The 17,680-nt window shown below is 44.5% G+C and overlaps 1 pseudogene; it reads right to left on the reverse strand.

Moving 5' to 3' along the window:
* Window positions 1-691: 691 nt before the first annotated feature.
* Window positions 692-835, reverse strand: LOC111762763 (small nucleolar RNA SNORA1; annotated as a pseudogene).
* Window positions 836-17,680: the final 16,845 nt, after the last annotated feature.

A 17,680-nucleotide genomic window follows, 5' to 3' on the forward strand; every position in this document is an offset into this window, starting at 1 on the left:
TGTCTTTTTGCTGCGTCTTGTTTCTCTGTCCGCTTCTGTTGTCGTCAGCGGCACGGGAAGTGTGGGCGGCGTCATCCTCGGCAGGCTGCTCCCTCCTTCGCGCTGGGCGGCTCTCCTTATGGGTGCACTCCTTGCGCGTGGGGCTCCCCTACGCGGGGGACACCCTGTGTAGCAGGGCACTCCTTGCATGCATCAGCACTGCGCATGGGCCAGCTCCACACGGGTCAAGGAGGCCCGGGGCTTGAACCGCGGACCTCCCATGTGGTAGACGGACGCCCTAACCACTGGGCCAAAGTCCGTTTCCCGATATGATAATTTTTTTATTTATGGAATTCAACATGCAATCGTTCCACTGCTAATTATCAAAGTCAACTTAATTCCTCAGAAGCTTGAAACAAGATTTATCTTCAAGGTAACTCTCTTAAAAAGAATCCACAACTGTTTTCCAGTCAGCCTTGTCACAATTCTTTTAGAAGGCCTTCTTTTCTTCTTCACTTGTATGTGGACAAACTGATGTATGCTTCAGAAACTCCCCACCTATTTACTAGACTTCTTAGGTCCTAATTTCTTCTTCATGTTATTCACTTTTGGTCCATAGAAAGAGTACATTTATATTTTGGCAAATGATCTAAAATGTACTGGCCTTTAATCTGTTAACATCCATTTTTTAACTCGTGATCTTAGCAAAAAAAAGTGTTACCTGTCTCATTGTCACCACTGCAATAAATTTTACTGTGATAGAAGCCTAACCCGTGTCTCAATTTAGCCACACTTATCAATTCTGGACACCATGATCAAACTGTGTCCATTCTCATAGGATCTTTTGATTGTGGAGTTTAATCCATTCTTTATCAATGATATTACAGTAAATGCTTTGTATTAATCTGCCAAAGGAGAGCTGATGCAGAGTACCAGAAATCCGTTGACTTTTATATATAAAAGATGTTTATTTTGGGCAAAAGCTTACAGTTACAAGGCCCTAAAGGGTTCAACACAAGGTTGCTTTCTCACCAAAGTCAGTCGCCACCCATGTGTTGAAACAAAATAGTTGCTGATCTCTCCCCTCTGGACTTCCTCTCTGTCAGCTTCAGGCTGGCATAGGGCTTGTTTCTGGGGCTTTCTACAGCAGCGCAGCTCTCTCCCCATGGTCAGCTGTAAGCTATCAGGCAAATGGCTCATCTCTCTCTGGGGCCTTAGCTTTTTGAAACTTCTCCTTTTCTGTCACAAGGCAGGATCAGAATGACGAAGTTCTCTCCTCTTCTCCTGTCTTCTTGAGTGACTGTCTGTTTATATCAGCCCACCAAGGGGTCAGGACCTAACCTGAGTTTTGCCTTACTAACAGAGCCCAATCAGAGCCCTAAACTGATTTTATCAAGTAAACTTAATCAGAGGCCACTCACTGAATTTAAGACAATCTAAGGGTATCATACCCAGAGGAATAGATTAGTTTATAAACATAATCTTTCTCTTTTTGGTATTCATAAGTTTTTTTTTAGATTTTTAAAAAATTTCTCTCCCCTTTCCTGCCCACACCCCCCCCCCCCCCAGCTGGCTGCTCTCCGTGTCCATTCACAGTGTGTTCTTCTCTGTCTACTTGTATTCTTGTCAGCGGCACCGGGAATCTGTGTCTCTTTTTTTGTTGCGTCATCTTGCTACGTCAGCTCTTGTGTGTGTAGTGCCACTCCTGGTCAGGCTGCACTTTTTTTTTTCACACTGGGCAGCTCTCCTTACGGGTTGCACTCCTTGTGCATGGGACTCCTCTACGCAGGGGATACCCTTGTGTGGCATGGTACTCCTTGCACACATCAGCACTGCGTCAGGAGTCACATGGGTCAGGAGGCCCTGGGTTTGAACCCTGGACCCACCAATTGGTAGTCAGATGCTCTATCCGTTGAGCCAAATCCACTTCCCTGGTATTCATAATTAATCTCAAACTGTCACAAGTATCATTTACTTCCACCATTTTATTCTTTGGTTTTCTTATGTCCTATCTTATTTTTGTCTGTCTTTTCCCTTTTTTGGTTATCCTTTCAGCCAGTCCTCTCTTCTATAGTCTCCTCCAAGCCTCTCTCTTCTATCTTATTCTTTCAGGGTGTAAGGCTCCCTTTACTACTTCCTGCAAAGGTGGATTATTTTTCTACAAACTCTTAGTTTCTGTTTATTTGTGAATATTTTAAACTTGCCTTCATATCTGAAGAACAATTTTGCTGGATAAAGAATTCTTGGGGGAAGCGGACTTGGCCCAGTGGTTAGGGCATCTGTCTACCACATGGGAGGTCCACGGTTCAAACCCCGAGCCTCCTTGACCCGTGTGGAGCTGGCCCATGTGCAGTGCTGATGTGCACAAAGAGTGCCGTGCCACACAGGGGTGTCCCCCTCATAGGTGAGCCCCATGTGCAAGGAGCGTGCCCTGTAAGGAGAGCCGCCCAGCGCGAAAGAAAGTGCAGCCTGCCCAGGAATGGCGCCGCACACATAGAGAGCTGACACAACAAGATGACACAACAAAAAAAGAAACACAGATTCCCATACTGCTGACAACAACAGAAGCGGACAAAGAACACGCAGCAAATAGACACAGAGAACAGACAACTGGAGAGGGGGGGAGGGGAGAGAAATAAACAAAAAAGGTATTATTTTTTAAAAAAAAGAATTCTTGGCTGGAAAATTTTCTCTTTCAGTATCCTAATTATATTATACCATTTTCTCCTTGTCTCTACAGTTTCTGATGAGAAATCCACACTTGGTCTTACTGGGCTTCCATTGTATGTGATGGTTTCATTCTCCCTTGCTGCTCTCAGAATTTTCTTTTTATCTTTGGCATTTGACATTCTGAGTAGTATGTGTCTTGGAGTAGGTCTATTCAGATTTATTTTGATTTGGGTATGCTGCACTTCTGGAACATCTAAATTCATTTCTTTCAACAGAGTTGGGAAATTTTCAGTCATTATTTCCTCAAACACTCCTTCTGCCCCTTTTCCCTTCTCTTTTCCTTCTGGAACTCCCATGACACACATGTTGTTGTGTTTCATGTTGTCATCCAACTTTCTGAGCCCCTGCTCAATTTTTCTATTCTTTTCACTCTTCCATTTCAGCTGTTCTGTCTTCTGCATCACTTATTCTTTTATAATTTCAAGTCTGCTCTTCTATTTCTCTAATGCATTTTTTAAAAAGATTTATTTCTTTATTTTCCCCCTTGCCCTCCTCCTACTCTGCTGTTTTTGCTGTCTGTGTTGTCTTCTCATTTTGTTTCCTCTAGGATTCACTGGCATTCGATCCTAGAGACTCCTGATGTGGAGATAGGTTCCCTGTTAATTGCACCACCTCAGTTCCTGGTTTCTGTTGGCTTCACCTTGACTCTCCCCTTGTCTCTCTTTTGATGCGTCATCATCCCGCTGTGTGACTCACTTGCAGGGCACTGGCTCACCATGCAGGCACTCATGTAGCCACTCGCACAGGCACTGGCTCATGGTGCAGGCACTGGCCCGCTGTGCAGCCATGCTTTCTCTTCTTTTTCACCAGGAGGCCCCAGGGATCAAACTCAGATCTATCACTTGAGCCACATCTGCTTCCTTCTCTAATGTGTTTGTTTTTTGTTGTTGTTGTTGTTTTTTATAAAGGGTATTTATTTGGGGTACAAGTTTACTGATACCAGGCCATAAAGCATAAGTTACTTCCCTCACCAAAGTCTATTTCCACATGTTGGAGCAAGATGGCTGCCAATGTCTGTGAGGGTTCAGGCTTCCTGGGTTCCTCTGGGCTCAGCTCTTCTGTTTTCTCCACAAGGTCAGCTGTAGACTATCAGGGAAATGGCTCTGTCTCTTTCCCTGGGGCTCCAGCTCTAATGTGCTTTTAATCTCACCTATTGTGTCTTTCATTCCCATAAGCTATTTTTCTATTCATATTTTCAAATTCTTCTTTGTGTTTGTCCAAGTGTCTTTTTTTAAAAGATTTATTTATTTATTTCTACCCCCTCCCCGCCCCATTGTCTGCTCTCTCTGTCCATTTGTTGTGTGTGCTTCTGTGTCTGCTTGTATTCTCATTAGGCAGCTCCAGGAACCGATCCTGGGACCTTCTAGAGTGGGAGAGAGGTGATCATTCTCTTGTGCTACCTCCGTTCCCTGATCTGCTGCATCTCATGTTGTTTGTCCTCTGTGTCTCTCTGTGTTGCATCGTCTTGCTGTGCCAGCTCTCCACTTGGGCCAGCACTTCTACATGGGGCAGCACTCCTGCGTGGTGCGGTACTCTGTACAGGCCAGCACTCCGCGTGGGCCAGCTTGCCACATGGGCTGGGGCTTGCCCTGGGCATTGAACCCTGGACTTCCTAAATGGCAGATGGGAGCCCAATTGCTTGAGCCACATCCGCTTTCCCCACGTGTCTTCTTGATGTCTTTTATCGCTTTAGCCATATTGTCTTTCAACTCACTGGTTTGATTTAGGAAATGTGTATGAACCTCACTGAGTAGCTGTTTCAAATCCTGTGTCTCATCTGGGGCTTTGCTATACTCCTTTGCTTGGACCATTACTCCATTTTATTAGTATGTCTTCTAACTTTTTACTGATGTCTAGGCATCTAATTGTGATGGTGTGTTTACTCTGATACTCAGTTTCTCCCTCTTGCACAAGAATTTAGTGGTGGGAGGCTGCATGCTACTGCCATTCTTTGATTCTTGGTTGAACCTGTTCTAGGACTTTCAAACTGGCTGCCGACCCAGTAATGGGTTGCAGAACCACTTCCAAGGGCCTTTGGGAGGAAGGGTGTAAGGGCCAGAAAAAGTCTCAGTTACTTTCAATTTCCTCACATGCACATCCTTGGTCTGATAGCAGATGGAGATCTTCCACAATCCTTTCTGTTCAGACTCTGGTCAGAATGTGTTCACTGCAACACTCACTGCAACAATGTGACAGAGGATCCTGCCTCGAGGCTATTCAGAGCCTCACCCATCAAACTATCTCCAAGGCTATTCTGTAACCTTTCCCAGCAGCCTGCATCCTTTTCCTGGGTAGCAAATAATTCCACTCCCCTCTGCATCCCCAACAACCAGTCCTGGTAGTAGGGAGGGTGTTTGTGAGGGTTGGATCTCTTTAGTCCCATGTCAGCTCTCAGGGCAAACAACAGCGTGGCCCACCCACCCTGGATGGGCTAGTGGGACACAGCAGACCAAATTTGTTGGCCAAAAGATGAATCAGCCTTAGGCTGCATTCCTCTCTCGCCCCTTTCCTCCTAGAATGAGGAAGGTGGACCTGTTCCTCATTCTAGGCCCCATTGGTCCATAGTCACCAGCCAGAGGCCAGAAAATTCAAACGTGTCTGTTCCAAGGGTGGGGAGAAGGGTACCAGTAGCTGCAGCTTTAACTCAGTTTTGCTGTTGAAATTCTTTTCCTCTGTTCCTCTCTATTCTGGGTGGTGTCTAGCCTTCCCCTGGTGTCTTAAACACTAGGATATTTTTTCCAGACTATATCTGCCTGTCCTCTAGCCATTTTTCTGGGCGAGAAGTTACTCTTGGGTCTTTCTAATCTACTATATTCCCAGAAGTCCAGGGTTTCTTTTTTAAGTTTGAAAATATTTGTAAGTTGATTATAGTGATGGTTGTAGTAGTAGTAGTAAAATATTACTAGTGGAACCCTAGGAGGATACTAGTGGCCTAGCATCACTTACAGGTAATCTTCCAGTCCATGAACACGGGATGTCCTTGCATTTATTCAGGTCTTCTTTGATTTCTTTTAGCATTGCTTTGTAGTTCTCTGTGTACAAGTCCTTTACTTTCTTGATTAAATTTATTCCTAGATATTGATTCTTTTTTTTTAAGATTTATTTTCTTTATTTCTCCCCCACCCCCACCCCATTTCCCCTGTTGTCTGCTCTCTGTGTCCATTCGCTGTGTGTTCTTCTGTGTCTGCTTATATTCTCATTAGGTGGCTCCAGGAACTGATCCTGGGACCTTCTGCAGTGAGAGAGAGGCACTCAGCTCCCCTATTCTGCTATGTCTTCTTATTTTCTCTCCTCTGTGTCTCTTGTTGCATCATCTTTCTGCACCATCTCTCTGCATCAGCCAACACTCCTGCTTGGGGCCACATTCCCGCATGGGCCAGCACTCCGCGAGGGCAAGCTTACTGCATGAGTCATCTTGCCCTCACCAGGAGGCCCTGTGCATCGATCCCTGGACCTCCTATATGGTAGATGGGAGCCCAATTGGTTGAGCCACATCTGTTTCCCCGCAATGAGTTTTAAAGTTCTGTTTCTCCAAGGCAACTTATATTTTAGGCCTTTTATCTCTACCTGCATAATGAAAAGCTATGTTCTGCTTAGAGGCATTTGGGATTCCAGTAAAAACGTAGGAAGATATTTTGAACTTGTGAGTTATCTAATTTTTCCAGAAACTGTTCTAGTCTAAGTGCCCTACCCAGACTCTCAACACACCGAAGACCCAAACTACTCTGAGTATGCCATTTGCATAAACCAACCACCTCAACCCTTCCTCTCCATGAGCAAAGAACAATGAACGTGCTTGGCAGGGCACCTTCAAACTTGTGGCTCAGAAAGGGTGCTTGCTCCCTTTTATATTCTAAAACTGAGACATCAGGAAATAAGAGGGAAAAATAACAGAATTTGAGGCTTAAGACCTCTTGGGGGTAAGAAGAGGGAAAAGAAAAGTGTTAGGAGACAATAAACATCAAGTCTTAGACAAACAGGAAAAGAGGAATTTGGATGTCAGAATCCAACCCAATGAAAGCAAAAGTATCTAATTATACTAAATACCACTGATTGTACACTTTGGATGGATTTAAGTTTTATTAACATGTATCAATAAAATTGATTTGTTAAAATAATATTAATTAAAAAAGCATTATGTTAAGTGCAAGAAACCAAGGTACTACATATTGTATGACTCCACTTATATGAAATGTAAATGTAAATAAATCTATCGAGACAGAAATAGATTAGAGGTCATGAAGGGCTGGGGAAAGATAGAGGGATGGGAGGTGACTGCTAAGGGGTATGAGACTTTTCTTTTTTTAGTAATGGAAATGCTCTAAAATTGATTGTATTGATACATGTCCAACTCTGTGATTATATACCTTGGATTGACTATTGACCGTATGATATGTGACTATATCTCAATAAATCTGCTTTTAAAAAAACGAATCCAACCCAGAACTTCTGCCTTTTTTATGTTGAGTCTGCTGTTTATTGCAGAATGAGGAATAAAAAGTATTGCACTGTTTTTTGTTGTTGCTGTTGCTCGTGATGACTTGATGATGGTGTTGATGACTTGATGATGGTGTGTAGCAGTCACTTGTGTGCATGTTTAAAAAAAAGTAACACTGATAAAAATCAAGGTACTGTTGTTGCTAGCACCTACATACAAAACATGTGGGGAGGTAAATACTTTACCAATTTATTCTTAAAGAAAAGTATTAGTAATTTATAAGTTATAAAGTGCTTATGTGATTTCAATCTTTCAAGAGAAGGGTGTCTGCCTCAGGAAATCTGTAAGAAAGGGAATGGACCAAAGTAATCGACAGAGATCCCTTCTTCACAGAATTTGCTCCAAGAAGAAGAAAAGGATGGAGAAAGTCAACAGTTATAGTGAACAATGTATTTATTAGATGGACATTTAACTCTGATTTTAAGTAGTCTGACAAAAAATAAACAATGAGTAGCATTTAAAGATTTATTTATTTCCCCCATTCCCCCCGTTTCCCCCATTGTCTGCTCTCTGTGTCCATTTGCTGTGTGTGCTTCTGTGTCTGCTTGTATTCTTATTAGGCAGCTCTGGGAACCGATCCTGGGACCTTCCAGAGTGAGGCGATCCTGGGACCTTCCAGAGAGAGGCGATTACTCTCTGGCACCACCTCAATGCCCTGTTCTGCTATGTCTTCTTATTTTCTCTCTCCTGTGTCTCTTTTCTGTCATCTTGCTGCGCCAGCTCTCTGCGTCAGCTGGCACTCCTGCGCGGGGTGGCATTCCTGTGTGGGCCAGCACTCCACGTGGGTCAGCGTGCTGTGTGGGCCAGCTTGCCCTCACCTGGAGGCTCTGGGCATCAAACCCTGGACCTCTTATATGGTAGACGGGAGCCCAATGGACGTGGTTGAGACACATCCATTTCCCAATATTTGATTCTTTTAGCTGCTCTTAAAAATGGAATTTTTTTCTTGATTTTCTCTTCAGATTGCTCATGACTCATGTATAGAAACACTCCTGATTTTTGCATATTGATCTTGTATCCTGCACTTTACCGTATTCATTTATTAGCTCTGGTAGCTTTGTTGTAGATTTTTCAGGACTTTCTATGTATAGGATCATGTTGTCTGCAAACAGGGAAAATTTCACTTCTTCCTTTCCAGTTTGGATGCCTTTTTATTTCTTTCTCTTGCCTAATTGCTCTGGTTAGAAATTCCTGTATAATGTTGAATAAGAGTGGTGATAGCGGGCATCCTTGTCTTGTTCCTGATCCTAGAGGGAAAGCTTTCAACCTTTCACCATTGAGCGTCATGTTAGCTGTGTGGTTTTCATGTATGCTCTTTATCATGTTGAGGAAGTCTCTTTCAATTCCTATTTTTCTAAGTTTTTTTAATCAAGAAAGGATGCTAGATTTTGACAAATGCCTTTTCTGCTTCAATAGAGATGGTCGTGTGGTTTTTGCCCTCCATTCTGTTAATGTAGTATATTAATTGATTTTCTTATGTTGAACCACCCTTGCATAACTGGGATAATATCCACCAGCTCATGGTATATAATTCTTTTAATGGGCTGTTGGATTCAATTTGCAAGTATTTTGTTGAGGATTTTTACAACTATATTCATAAGTGAAATTGATCTGTAATTTCTTTTTTATCTGGCTTTAATATTAGGATGATATTGGTTTCCTAGAATGAGTTACATAGTGTTTTCTTTTTTTTTTTTAAAGATTTATTTATTTCTCTCCCCTTCCCCCCACCCCCGCCCTGGTTGTCTGTTCTTTGCTGCGTCTTCTTCTTTGTCCACTTCTGTTGTTGTCAGCGGCAGGGGAATCTGTGCTTCTTTTTGTTGTGTCATCTTGTGTCAGCTCTCCATGTGTGTGGCACCATTCCTGGGCAGGCTGCACTTTCTTTCGCGCTGGGCGGCTCTCCTCAACAGGGAGCGCTCCTTGCGCATGGAGATCCCTTACATGGGGGGACACCCCTGCATGGCAGGGCACTCCTTCTGCTCATCAGCACTGCACATGGGCCGGCTCCACATGGGTCAAAGAGGCCCGGGGTTTGAACCGCGGACTTCCCATGTGGTAGACGAACGCCCTAACCACTGGGCCAAGTCTGCTTCCCCATCATGTTTTCTTCTCTTCAATTTCTTGGATGAGTTTGAACAGTATTGGTACTAGTCCTTGGAATGATTGATAGAATGACCTGTGAAGCCATCTTGTTCTGGCCTTTTTTTGTTGTTGGTAGGTTTTTGGTGACTGATTCAATCTCTTTTCTTGTAATTTGTCTGTTAGAATCTTCTTTCTTCCAGAGTCAGTGTAGTTTACTCATGTGTTATTAAGAATTTGTCCGTTTCATCTAGGTTGTCTGATTTGTTGCCATACAATTGTTCATAGTATCCTCTTATGACCCTTTTTATTTCTGTGGGGTCAATGGTAATGTCCCCCTCCCCATTTCTGATTTTACCTATGTGCATCTTCTGTCTTTTTTTTTTTTTTTTGTCAGTCTAGCTAAGGGTTTGTCAATTTTATTGATCTTTTCAAAGAACCAACTTTTATTTTTTTCTATTTTCCTATTCTTAATTTCATTTATTTCTCCTCTAGTCTTTGTTATTTCTTTCTTTCTACCTGCTTTGGGACGCATTTGTCTTTTTTTTTTTTTTTTTTTTTTTTTAGAATTAGACACAAATTAAGAATAATAGTGGGAAGTGGATATGGCTCCCACCTACCACATGGGAGGTTGCTGGTTCAGATCCCAGTGGATCCTAAAGAAGACAGCAAGCTGGCGTGACAGGCAGGCATGGCAAGCTGACACAACAAGAGACACAGGAAGAAAAAACATAATGAGAGACACAACAAAGCAGGGAGCTGAGGTTCCCAATGCCTCCTAAAGAAGGCAGCAAGCTGATGCAACAAGGTTTTGCAACAAGAGACGAAGGGAGGAAAAAACATAATGAAAGACAACAAAGAGGGATCGGAGGTGGCTCAAGCAATTAGGCACCTCCCTCCCACGTCAGAGTTCCCAGATTTGGCTCCCTGTGCCTCGTAAAGAAGCAGGGAAGACAAACAGACACAGCAAGTGAAATACAACAAGGGGGTGAGGAGAAATAAAATAAATCTTAAAAAAAAAAAAAGAATAGTTACACCATCGTGGTATGACAGGGGGAGCACTTAGGTAAATGCCAGTTATTCATAATGGTTTGTTTCTTGGTGTGTGTGTGCATGTATAGTATTACATATATTCTTTTATATGTGTCAAATAACAAGTATTGCTTTAAGCAGATAAAGGGGGAGAGAGAGAGAGAATGATTCCTGAATAAAGACTGAAAGAATATAGACAAGAATATTAGGGGAGGTTGTCACTGGGTGGTAGGATTAGAAGTCATTTTAATTTTCTTATTTTCAATTTTTCTTAAATGAACATGTATTTTTTGGAAGAAAAAATAATATTTTAAAAAATCTGTCCTAATTTCATTCTGCAGTGTGAACATCCAAGTCTTAGCATAGTTATAAATCATCTCTGGAGGAAGAGGCTCAGAGTAAGCCTCCAAGATCACACATGACGCCGAGTTTGGCCAGGTAGAGCGCTGACGGTGGTGGAAATGAGGCTGCAGAAGGATGTTACACAACTGTGGAGGAGGGAGACACCTGACAGCTCAGTTTCAGTGTAGACAAGACTAAGGCAATAACAGTTCAAGAAAAATATGATATTTTTCTGACTTAGGACTGGAGAAAGGAACCTGAAAGCCATTCCTGTAAGTCCTGTAAGTCCACTGCCTTGCAAACTGTCCTTCCCCCAAAGGCAATAACATGGAGATAAGAATACAGGAAACAAAACCTCACCATCCCATCCTTGTGTCAAATTACAGAACGCTGACACCATCGCACATGTCATTCTGTGCTCTGCCACTTACAGGTGACACAACAGGACTGGTGAAGGTCCAGGAGAGAGTAACGAAGAGGGTAAGTAGAAAGAGTGACCTTTACAGAACTGCAAACGAAAACCGAGCCCTGTTCTGCAGAGGAAGGAAATCGTATGGGACGATCAGACCATCAGCTTTCTAAGATTGACACCATGGACAGCAGTCGTGCTAGTCACCAGAACCGCCCTTGGGTGGCACACTGAGGACAGTGCGGGACAAGGTAGCCAGCGAGACTGACTCACTGTGCTGCTGTGTGCTTGGACCACATGGGTATCTACCCCTCTGCCATACGTGCAAAGCTCAGCAGGCCAGAGGTAAAATGAGACCCAAGTGTCCTCAAGAATTAACCCAAGAAGGCAACTCAGAGACTACCATATCCAAGTGAGGATATACTCACAGAGTTTGCTCTTTTATCAAAGGTAAAATATTTGTGTGGTGTTATCAGACACCTCAGAGGGCCAGCAAATTCTATGTTGACTAAACTTCTAAACTGGCTTCTAAACGAGCTGTCCTCAATCTGGTATGCTTTCTCTTTTTTTTTTTTTCTTTTTAAGGAGGTACCAGGAATTGAACCTGGGACCCGTACATGCAAAGCACGGGCTCAACCACTGAGCTACACCCGCTCCCCTGGTACGCTTTTTGATAAATCACTTATATCTGGGCCCACCCTAGAGAAGTTGAATCTAAGTGCCCCAAGAGATTGAATGTGTAGCCAGTTAATTACTTGAAGAGATTCTGGTAGAAGGGAGGGTACAAAGGGTGATGGAGAACAAGCTAGAGTGGAAGCAAAGAAGAGAATCCTGCCATCCACCTGGAGTCTGTGTGTGCTGAAATCTGTCCTGGTTGGCCCTGTGTGGATGGTGGGGGTGGGACGGGGGGAGCCGCTTTAAATTCCAGAATGTTACCAGGTTGCCTTGGACGTTGGGCATTGTACATTGCTAAGGGCTCTTTATCACGTGAGGAAGGAAGGAGAAGAAAGATATGCAGTCCCCTTCCTCTTCTAGGCCCCACTTCTGTGCCACCTTTTTAACACTGGAGCGAAGGCCAGGGGACCCCGGGAACAGACAGATGCTTTCGATTTGCTCATGCTGAGCTGCTCCATCTCTCTCTAGCTTTGTCTGGTTTGTCCTGGTCATTTTTTGATTCCCTTGTGGTGGGATTGGCCTCTTCGGTCCTGTCCCTCGGCACGTGTGCTCCTTGTCTCAGCATTCAGAGCTTGGTCTGTACACAATCCAGCACTTTTCCTGTTCCCCATAACTAATTCTTTTGGGGCCCAGGTCACCACTTTTTCAGTTGAACTCTTCCTGAAGCCAGTTTCTAGGGGAAGGAGCTTCCCTGGGGCCTCTGGGGCTTCGGTCATGGCATATTCTGGGTGCTTCTTTCTGGGTGAGAGCCACCGTTTGCTTAGAACATCTCACATTGAGATGTTTCCACCTTTTGCAAAGATGCAGAAGCAAGGAGCCCAAACCGCAAAAGGGAAAAAGCCATCCAGTTACTTTCTAGATTCCCACTTTGAACTGGAGTGGTTACCACAGCTACAAGGCAAAACCATGTGCTCTGGGTGCTCCTGCAAAGATCTTTCCCTTAGGTGCAGCCACCCCATCTCCTTTACTTCTCCCTTTTACTCTTTCTCCAGATTGATGATGTGAACATTGCTAGCTCTTCAGATTCTTAAATGCAAAACTTGTAGAGTGAAGGAATCTCCAAAAACAAACTTCATCCAGAGAGACAATTTCTTGTACCCATTACATCCCACTGGGTACAGTTTGATTTGATTTGCTGAGGCTTTTAAAGAGATAACTCTCATCTTGGTTACTTGCCCACCTACCCCATCCTTTTTTCTTTCCTACCTCCTGCATCCTCCCTGTTTTAGCTTCCTTGTAGCTTCCATGCAATGGGTTGGCTGAAATTTCTTGGCTCACAGTTTTGAGGCTAGGAGAAGTCTAATTCAAGTCATCTTCAATGTGATGTTTTCTTCTAGGGCTGGCTGCCAGTGATCCTTGGTCCTGGGCTCCTCTGTCCCATGGCAGCCTCTCCTGGCCACTCCCTTCTCTTCCAGGTTCTGTTGACATTCAGCTTCTGGCCGCTGTCTCTGTGGCTTTCTCTCTGTGGGAAGTTCATTCTGCTTAGAAAGGACTCCAGTAACTGGATTAAGACCCCTCCTGATTGAGTTGGGCCACACCTTAGTTGAAGTAATCCCATCAAAAGGTCTACTTACAATGGATTCACACCCACAGGAATGGAGTAAGTTTAACATGCTTTTCTGGGGTACTTAGTTCCAAAGCACCACACTGCCTTCCACACAATAAGTGTTAATTTCTTACCTCATTCATTTGACTCCACACATTCACACATACTATTTCCCTCATTCTAGACCATCCTCTGTAGTCTCCATCAATACCTGTCCACAACCTGTTTCAAAACCCAATTCAGGGAAGTGGACTTGGCCCAGTGGTTAGGGCATCCGCCTACCACATGGGAGGTCCGCGGTTCAGACCCCGGGCCTCCTTGACCCGTGTGGAGCTGGCCATGCGCAGTGCTGATGCGAGCAAGGAGTGCCCTGCCACGCAGGGGTGTCCCCCGCGTAGGGGAGCCCCACGCGCAAGAAGTGCGCCCCGTAAGGAGAGCCGCCCAGCGTGAAAGAGCAGCCTGCCCAGGAATGGCGCCGCACACACATTGAGCTGACACAGCAAGATGACGCAACAGCAACAAAAAAAGAAACACAGATTCCCATGCCGCTGGCAACAACAGAAGCCAACAAAAAGAAGACGACACAGCAAATGGACACAGAGAACAGACAACTGGGGTGGGGCAGGCAGAAGGGGAGGAGAAATAAATAAAATAAATCTTAAAAAAAACAAAACAAAACCCAATTCAAACACCTTCTTGGAGAAGACTGCTTTCTTAGAGTTACCCTTATTCTATTCTGATCACTTTTACATGGTTTCACTTTCCCGGTTAGACCTTGTTATGGTGTAGTGAGTTTTGCATTTGTTAACAGGTTACTTCGTAAGTAGTCTTGGGTTGTTTCCTATGGGTCTCTGCTGTTTTCTTCAACTTGGTGGCAAGTTCCTCAATCCCAAGTCTCATGGTCAGAACACATAAGAGCTGAGGCAGTGAGTGATGAGGGTCAAACCTGGGTGTTTCTAGTTGGCTCCTGGCTGTGGTGTAGGTGTCGAGTGTGATTACAATTCACAAGGCTTTCTCCTGCATGTAGACTGACACAGCTTCAACCACCAGCAAACACCCTTTCAGAAAACTGGAAAAATCATAGACCTGAGGAGATTCAGAATCTGTTCAGGACCTTAGATATCTAGTAAGAAACAACAAGAAGGAACCCTTGCAAACCCTGCACAAGCCCCAATGCCCTATACTGTTACTAGGACTCTTTCTCTAACAGCTAATATTTAACCAATACCTACTGTGTTCTGGGCTATGAAATAGTAAGTGGAATTGGAACTAGGCCTGGGAATTTCTGCTTAAAGAAGCTTATTGATTTTCAAGAGAGACTGGGTTAAGTGCATTTTAATAGAGGTTCAAAGAGCTAAGGAAGCCCAAGGGAAGAGAAGATTAATTCAGTCTAGAGGCATGTTACATAGATTGTAACAGTACAACTTCCATTGAATGTGCCTATTAAGCAAGCATGCCCTGTGTACTCCCCTCCCCACTGACTCTGACCAGTCATGTGACTAGCTTTGACCAATGGGATATCAGCACATATGACACAAGTAAAGCCTTGGTGGATACTTGTGCAATGGGGCTTGCTATCTAGGAATATTGCTCTGAGTCCACCACGTAAGAATGTGAAATCTCATGAAGGAAAGCTGAGGCCCCCCGATAGTACCCACTGCCTATCATGCGAGTGCAGTCATCTTTAACATCTCAGTCCAGCTGACCTTACTGTGAAGTACAGCCACATGGGGAACCCTGGTGAAACCTGAAGAGGAATTTCCTAGCTGACGCAAAGAACTTGAGAAATAACAGCTGGATGTTGCTTAAAGACTCAAAGTTTTAGGGTGATTTGTTACAAAGCAATAGGTCACATACAAAAATTGGTGCCTGGAAGGAGGCAGGGCTGTAATAAAAGCACAAAACGTGGCATTGGCTTTGGACTGAATGGTAGATGGCAGCCGGGTTGGTGACATGGACAGTTAGTGGACACTGGAGGATTCATGAGGAAGCTGCTCTGGGGGTTGGAAAGTTAGCGACCTGTGATTTATAGTAGTGAAACAAGCGGCAAAGCTGTCACCTGAGGTAACTTGGAAGATAGGAAAAAAATACCTAATGAATTTGTGAATCTGACTAAGGAAATTTCCAGGGAGAATGTGTAATCGTTTTTTGGCTCTTTTTTTAGCAGCATATGATAGCGTAAGGGAGACAGGAACTGATGAGTTTGCAAGAATTTAGAAGAAACATGGCAGGTTCAGTATGCACTGGGTTGCAAAATAAAATGCTTCAAATATTCAGTCTCTCCAACCCACAAAAGAATCTCTAAGAAATAGCTTCAGGGTAAAGATCAAATCAAGTTTGAGGTTATAAGACTCTTTCTTAAAACCTCAGAGAGATTTAAGGTGGTGCCTGGAAGACCTCTCAGAAGAAAGAGGCTTCTAAGAATCTTGAGGTCATGCCGCCATGACTCCCCAACGTGCTGCCAAAACAGAGGTAGCATAATCTCTAAATAATTGTAGGTCTGGCTTTTTTCTACCCAAGTAGACTATATTCTAGTACATAAAAGCCCACCAAGTTTTAAGGGAGTTGTAAGATAGAGAGAGTTCAAGGAAAGCAGATGTGGCTCAAGTGATAGGGCCTCTGCCTACCATATGGGAGGATCCAGGTTCGATCCTTGGGTCCTTCTGGTGAAAAAGAGGAAGAGAAAGCATGCCTGCACAGCGAACCAGTGCCTGCGTGGTGAGCCAGTGCCTGTGCAGCAAGCCAAGTGCCCACACGGTGAGCTGAGTGCCTGTGTGACGAGCTGAGTGCCCACATGGTGAGCTGAGGGCCCATGCGAGTGCCTGCATGGTGAGCCAGTGCCCATGCAAGTGAGTCATGCAGCAAGATGATGACGCAATAAAAGAGAGATAAAGGGGAGAGTCAAGGTGACCAGGAACTGAGGTGGCGCAATTGACAGGGAACCTCTCTCCACATCAGAGGTCCCCAGGATAGAATTCCAGTGAATCCTAAAGGAGAAAGACAAGAAGAGAAGACAAAAAGAGAAATAGATACAGAAGACCACACAGCGAATGGACAGAGACAGCAAAAACAGCAGAGTAGGGGCAGGGAAGGGGAAGGGGAAGAGAAAAAACAAAAAGAAAGAGACAGTTCAAAATAAAAAGAGGCCTCTGGATCCCAAACTAAGTAGGTTGAGAATGCTACTCAACTACCTACACAGGCCAATTCTTATTGAAAAGGATTGAAATAGATCCCAGAGTTCTAAGCAAAAGCCCAGAGGGCTAAGAAAGGAGCCAAAGCGAACAACGGATTAAGGAATTACTCTCAGGGAGGCTGAACAGGGCCCTAATGCCCTTCCAAAGTAGAGGTCCTAGGCAAGAGTCCTGCTGGAACTGCTCTACATGCCCATCCCTCTCCTTTCTGGATACGAGTGTTTCCTGAGGTTGTCCCATCCCTGTCTCTCCACCTTATGTTGGTGGAGGTATGGGAGGGATCATAGAGAATTTATCTTTTCAGCCAGTCAGTCCTTGGCTCAAGAGAAGCTTCATCTACATCTGGACCTGAGACAGATCAGGAGACCCTGCCTCTGACCCTGGTACCATGATTGGGTGAGACTTGGAGGGATCAAGGACGAGTGAGTGTATTCTGTCTGAGGGAAGGCTATGACCAATCTGTGATGGAGGGACAGACGTAGAAGGCGATCCCAGTGGAGGCCCAGTAGATCATGCCTCCCAGATACACCCCCACGTGCATTCCCCATCCCATGGACTCTGAGTTTGGCCTTGTGATCTGCTTTGGCCAATGGGACATCAGCACACGTGACACAAGCAGCGGCTTGATGAGCACTAGGGCGCTGGATCTGACCCCCCTGGAACTCTGCCCTGAGACCACCATGTGAGGAAGCTGGCCTGGCTCACCGGAGGAGAGACCATATCCAGGAGTACCAGGATGCTCTTTACCAGCAACAGCTGCCAGATATCTTGGGCCATCCGGCCCAGCTCACCATCAGCTGAGGGTTTTTAGGCTAAACCAGAGGAAACAGCCAGCCAACCCACAGAAATTGAGAAACGACAAAACCTTGTTAGATGAAATAAAAAGAGCATTGGGGTGGTTTCGTTAGGCAGCAGTAGATAACTGATATGTAGGAAGATTGAAAAAGTCTTCTTGGAAGAGCTCTACTTGATCAGAGAGGATGAGCAAGAGGAGAGCCAGGAAAGGGTATTCCTGGCATCGAAAGTGAAGGTAAGAGTGTAAGCGAAGGTGTGGAGGGGGGAGGACAGGGATTTAGTCTTTGCAGGTACTACTCCAAGGAGTGAGAGAGCCCTCTTTGAGAAAGCAACAGCATTAAGTCTTTCATTATTGACCAGAAGTCTTGGCTTAGCCGTGGCATCTGCAAGGTCCAGAACTGTTC

The sequence above is a fragment of the Dasypus novemcinctus genome, chromosome 25, assembly GCF_030445035.2.
Source record: "Dasypus novemcinctus isolate mDasNov1 chromosome 25, mDasNov1.1.hap2, whole genome shotgun sequence".
Taxonomy (NCBI): domain Eukaryota; kingdom Metazoa; phylum Chordata; class Mammalia; order Cingulata; family Dasypodidae; genus Dasypus; species Dasypus novemcinctus.